The sequence below is a fragment of the Pollicipes pollicipes genome, unplaced genomic scaffold (genome assembly GCF_011947565.3).
Source record: "Pollicipes pollicipes isolate AB1234 unplaced genomic scaffold, Ppol_2.1 Scaffold_4002;HRSCAF=4701_pilon_pilon_pilon, whole genome shotgun sequence".
Lineage (NCBI taxonomy): Eukaryota > Metazoa > Arthropoda > Thecostraca > Pollicipedomorpha > Pollicipedidae > Pollicipes > Pollicipes pollicipes.
Genome location: NW_023596420.1, coordinates 32,961,456 through 32,966,916, shown reverse-complemented (window position 1 = coordinate 32,966,916; position 5,461 = coordinate 32,961,456). Strand labels below are relative to the sequence as shown.

The window sequence follows — 5,461 nt, the reverse complement described above, 5'->3', positions numbered from 1 at the left end:
ACCATGAAGGTGTCAGTGGAAGGTACGCGTACGTGATGAGAAGACGGCAACTGATGCAGCGGAATGGTTTCTACACATGTTTGTAAATGATGCAACTTCTGACAACTTACGCATTGCGGGACTGTGGCTATAATGCGACTGCCTATTGCTCGCGCATCATATGAGGTGTACCCGTAATGCATTGCTAGCTCTTTGGATCTTAACCAGAACGCAAGCACGCATTAATCACGCCTTGTGCGGGGCCGCACTTCATGTTACGTTGACAGTCTGGGAAGACCAGAAATACTAGGACAGGGCACGTTGGCGCTGTGCCCCGTGACACGAGTAAGGTGTGACCTCACAGGCTCGCCGACCGTCACCCTGTACGAGTACCTTACTCAGATGAGCTGGGGGACAGCCAGCTGTGGATGCCCTGCAGGCGCAGGTCAACGGTGGCCAAGTCTTCCATCGTGTGTCCAAAACGATAAACTGGTCTTACAGAGCGACTACAGAGACGAGGTAGAGCCAGCTGCTGAAGCACATCAAGGGCATGTCAGAGTAAGCGTACATGAAGCTGGCATGTCGCGCCGTACGTAATTCTCCTTGAGAGATATCGCGTTGACCGCATCAAGGCCCGCGAATACAGAGGGTACGTGCACAACGTCTATGTACCGTCTTCACTCCCTCCGATTGGCAGCTCTTGTAGCAGGAACGCAACAGCTCACACGGAACAATGTTGATGCTCACTCGCAGCGAGGCCCGACCTTCCCTGCTGGCGCTCGGGTCACGGCCCGGATCAACGAACATAGAGGGCAGCACTAGCCAAGACCCCAGCAGTTTGCGTGTTAAAATCGTTGATATCAGGGGAAATCGGGAAAAGAACTTTCTAACTAACTGAATAACAAACTACGCATTGCGTTAATGTACAGTCAATGGAGTGTCCTACCTCGTCTGAACTTGAACAAACATGTATCGCCCTTTTTTGCAGGCAGCAAGCTTAGCTGCAGAATAATACTGCACTTCTCCTGATATATGGGGTGGAGGCTGCGATGAATCGTTGGCGATCAGCTCCCCGTGGGGGATCCACACCTGAGACAAAACAGTCGCATACGGCTCTTTGGACGGTTCCGTGCTCGTTCTCGTCATCTGCCTAATGCCCGTGCTTCCTCCGTCCACAGCACGCGGGACCGTTTTCGTACCCTGAGTTCGAGCCTCTGGTGGCGGAGGCGACCGCGTGCCCGCAGGGACGCACGGGCGGGGCAGCCGGCCGGCACAGCCTTCTGAGCCTAGTCTCGCTTACTGTAGTCACCACTGCCAGCCGTCTGCTTCTCTGAGAAAAGTCAGGCGGGATGATACCGAAAGGGAGAGGAGTATTCAGAGTATCTGAGATACCCAGGGGGAAACGCAACTGACCGGGAGAAGCAGCAGAAGAACGCGGAAGGAATGGGACGAACGCTTCCAGAAATGAGGATGGGACTTTCGACAGGATTTCAGATAGCCTGGCGGTGCCGCTACCTCTCCGCCAGCCCTGCGCGCAAACGTTTTTCTGCAATTTTGGCTTAGTTGGAGGAAGGGTTCAGTTTCCTCTCTTTAACGTGACATCCCGTGCGTGTGTACATCATACCTCCGATGTGAAATGAACTTCATGTACGCAAGAAAGACCTTCAGCTTCTGTTGTTTTTCGGCGCTTCGAGTTCAATGTCCCCCCGCTCAGTTATCGACCGTCAGTATACCATGGTGCGCTGGTTAAACATGATTATCCGTCTAGCTGAAAAGACGAGCACGCTCAACCTAACCGATGTTTTGTCTATCACGCACTTTAACCAGCATCTCCAGGTACTTTGAAGGTCGAGCACTTATCGTCAGACCTCCAGACTCATGCTGAAAGTGTCTTCATATTGTTGTCTGTTTGTACTTTCTGCTGCCATTAAAACTGCAACGGTCCAGTGACATAGCATAGGCAATGTTCCATTTCTCAGAGGCTTTAAACAAGCTGCTTCAGTGACGGTTAGAAGCCATCAGCAACCCCGAGAAACCTGTATTGGTCTCGCCTGTCCGTCTCTTGGACGTCATCTGGCTAGCGCAAAAGCATGAACATCAGCGGCGTTAGTACCGAACTGACCAAAGTGAGATCGGTTCTGTGGATCAGGTTAAGGTACACCTGGGAGGTGCTTGGTGTGTATTTGCTGCCCGTGTCACGTGACTCAGGTCGTAATATTATTCTTATTTTGCTTCGATACCCGTTACCTGTCTTAGTGTAAATAGTTGTATTTGAGGAGCCTTGTTTAGCTGTGCTACTAAAGCACCCACTAACGAAGGTTCCGACCGGTGCCGGTTTGACAATAGTCTATGAGGTCTATAGCGACTGTGAATAGATGTCATACCTTTGTGGCATGATACTCTGTAGCTAGCACGAGAAGTTTCAGGGCTAATACACTGGATCGAGCTAACAGTCAGCTGACTTTCAAATAAAAGGATGATGACGATATTTGAATTAAGGGACGCCTCAACTGCAGCACCCGTCTGCGCCCCTAAATGTGTCAAGGGATAATTACGCGTCTAGCTTATCCGTGGTTTTAGGTGCGCGGACTTATTTTGCCGGAGTAGGCTCTACATAGTGCAAGTAACGCGGAGTCAATGATCATTAAACAGGTGAGTATATGGCTCTAAAACCGATGTCATTCATAAAAGACTCAACAACCTTGACATCAACGGTAGGATTCGCGCCTATGAATGAGAGGGAACGCCCTGACAATCCGCGACGTGTGCTGCAGCCAAAGTAGCGCCGACGCTCATCAGCAGACTGGCGACACTGAACCAACGCGTGAGCAACTGACAGCGAGTGGTCACATTGCGGACGCGTGGGGGCTTGACCTCCTGATAGAAGAAAGCTATGTGCTCCGCAAGAATGGCCGATACAGAGACGTCAAAACAGGACCTCTTCTCTTGTGAGAAGAGGTCCTTTGGAAGAGGAGAAGAGGTCCAAGAGAGAAGAAAAGGTGAAAATTTGCCCATTCGCCAACCTTTTCTTTTACAGCACGAAGTCTGTTTTTCCCATTACCTTCAGATTCCACGCTCACCCGGTCCCAGGTCTACTGCCAATTTTCCCTCAAACAAGGGGCAGCAGCTGCTTGAAATCGCGGAACGGTACGTAAGCTGAACGGGGTCGCCGGCCAGTTGCTCCCTCCTTGGCAACAGCATCAGCTGTATCGTTGTCAGCCAGTCCGATGTACCCCGGCACCCAGACAAAGACCACCGACCGCCCAGCCCGCTTAGACGCCGCCGTCCGCTGCAAGACTTCGCTTACTACAGAATGCTCAGTTTTCAGATATTTCAGATATATAAACTTGGATCGGGGAGCCCACCACCACACCGCTACGACAACACCCGGCCAATCTCGTTAACCACTTCTGCTGTGTTGGTAACAGTGGTGTTACCTATGGCTAGGCATGGGAATGGACTAGAGGGGCACTAACCAGAAATTATGCGAATGCGCCTTCATACTTGCGTCAAGTAAGTAAAATTATTAATGCTTGTCACGTAGTCCTGTCATGAACAGCGCTTAACCTGACCCACACACAGCGCTTGCCTGACCTGACCTGACCCACTGCGCTCGGACTCGCTTGACCAAAATAAGGTTATCCGTGGAAGACAATTTGAAACGTCTGAATCTTCTTTTTCTGCTTAAAATGGCTGCTTTACATAGCTTTGATCACCAAGGCGCCGGCAGCCGCCGTGGTTCTGAAGACTTCATTGGGATGGATTCTTCGGCTGCCTGAACGATAACAGAATTGACGTGATCTATAGGACATGTAGTCCAATCTCCGAATGAGGGGCAAACACCCGGCGGTAAACGCAGGACCAGTTGCCTCGTCGGAGGTTCCATCTCGGCTGCCGGATACCTGGGTGGGCAGCATTAAGAGCCAGCCAGACGGGAAAAGGATCGTTGCCTAGCGGAGATCCATCAACAAGCCGAGAAAACTGGCTGTTAAGTGTTGGCGCACACACTGAAAGATCGATAGTAGAAGTGCTAGGTGACGACAGTGAAACGTAGCAGTCCAGTGTTTAAACCACACAGACTGTCCCTGTTGAGGAGACGCTCAAGCCTCCTTCCCCTGCTGTTGGTAAGATCACAACCCCACGTCGAGTTATGCGAGTTAAAATCACCAAGAACCAAAAACGATGAAGGCGGCTGGTTGAAGGTGGATTCCAGCGATGAACCAATCGAGACCTCCGTTGGTGGCAGGTGCATGGAGCAACCGGTCGCCTGAACTACCCCCTAGGTCAACAGCTACGGCGACAGCCCGCGGTACAGCACGAGGAGCGAGCTCAGCGCGGGGCAAGCTGTCATGGACTGGAACGGCAGCACCACCATGGGCGATCGTGCACAACCTCACGCCATCTCTGAACATGCGGTTTGCATTTTATGGCTTGCTCGTTGTTGGAAGAAAGCTTTGTTTCTTGCCAGCACGCTATCATGGGGATAAGGGAGAGTGGGAGCCGCTGCAGGTCGGTGACGTCGGTCCTAAGCCCGCGAATGTTCCGTTGTAACATTGAGAACGACGTGGTGGGTCCCAGTCGCCAATCAAGAAAAAGTCACTAACTTAAAAGTGGGGCTCGGCTCCAGCCCAAACGGCTGCACATCGCGCCGTACGGCGCCGGCAGATGCAGACCGAGCCCTGAGCAGGACCTTTGAGGTCCCAACGTCCGTGGAAGACAACGGCCACGGTGGCCCCGTTTTGAGCCCCGGCCTTGGGCGAGGAACGACGCTATGCACGGAGCAAGTGCATTAGCGGCCCCCGGCGGAGAACCCGGGGGCGGACCCATCACAACCACCGGAGGCAGTGTAAGCACTGGAGGAAGGGGGAGTGGTAGCTGGCGCAGGAGTGCAAGACCCTGGGTGCGCTGCACGAGCAGCACGTCCATGCGCCCCCAGGTCCAGCGCGTCAGGTCGGCCTGCCAACCTGTCCCCAGAGGGCGCTGTGACCGGGGGGGGGGGGGAGGGAGGTGACGTCCGGCCGGTATCGCTTAGACGTCCGGCCGGTAGAAATATCGCTTAGTTATATAAATGTCACTCAAACATGTATTAGAGTTCGATGCTTAACGGGAGTATTCCACACTTATATGAAGTTTTTAACTAAAACAGCCATCGTAAAGACTTTTCAGTACAGCTCACAGCCCTGTCCTTGAAACCTAAATCCGTCTATTTCCTGAGCAACACACCCACAAAATGGGGAGCGTATTCCGGGGAGAGTGTTTTAAGGTCACCCATGGTCATCATAAGGTCATCATAAGGTCATCATGACGTCCTAATAACGCTATTCGAATCTTGCCATTGAACAAGTCATGCGGCGATCAAGGCCGAGAAGAGTTATAATGGCCGAGTCGTTTACATCTGGCGTTCACGAGCACAATTTCCAGATGTAACGGCCGTCATTTGGCCCTCAATGTTAGGCAAGGCACAATGGCGTTTTCAAACAAT

General features: G+C 52.3%; 1 long non-coding RNA gene across 1 annotated transcript; it reads left to right on the top strand.

The window, feature by feature from the left end:
- The first annotated feature begins 456 nt into the window (after positions 1–456).
- Positions 457–2,435, top strand: LOC119093697 (uncharacterized). The gene is made up of 2 exons (XR_005093661.1): positions 457–498; positions 1,158–2,435. It is a non-coding gene; the product is annotated as an uncharacterized LOC119093697 (long non-coding RNA).
- Positions 2,436–5,461: the final 3,026 nt, after the last annotated feature.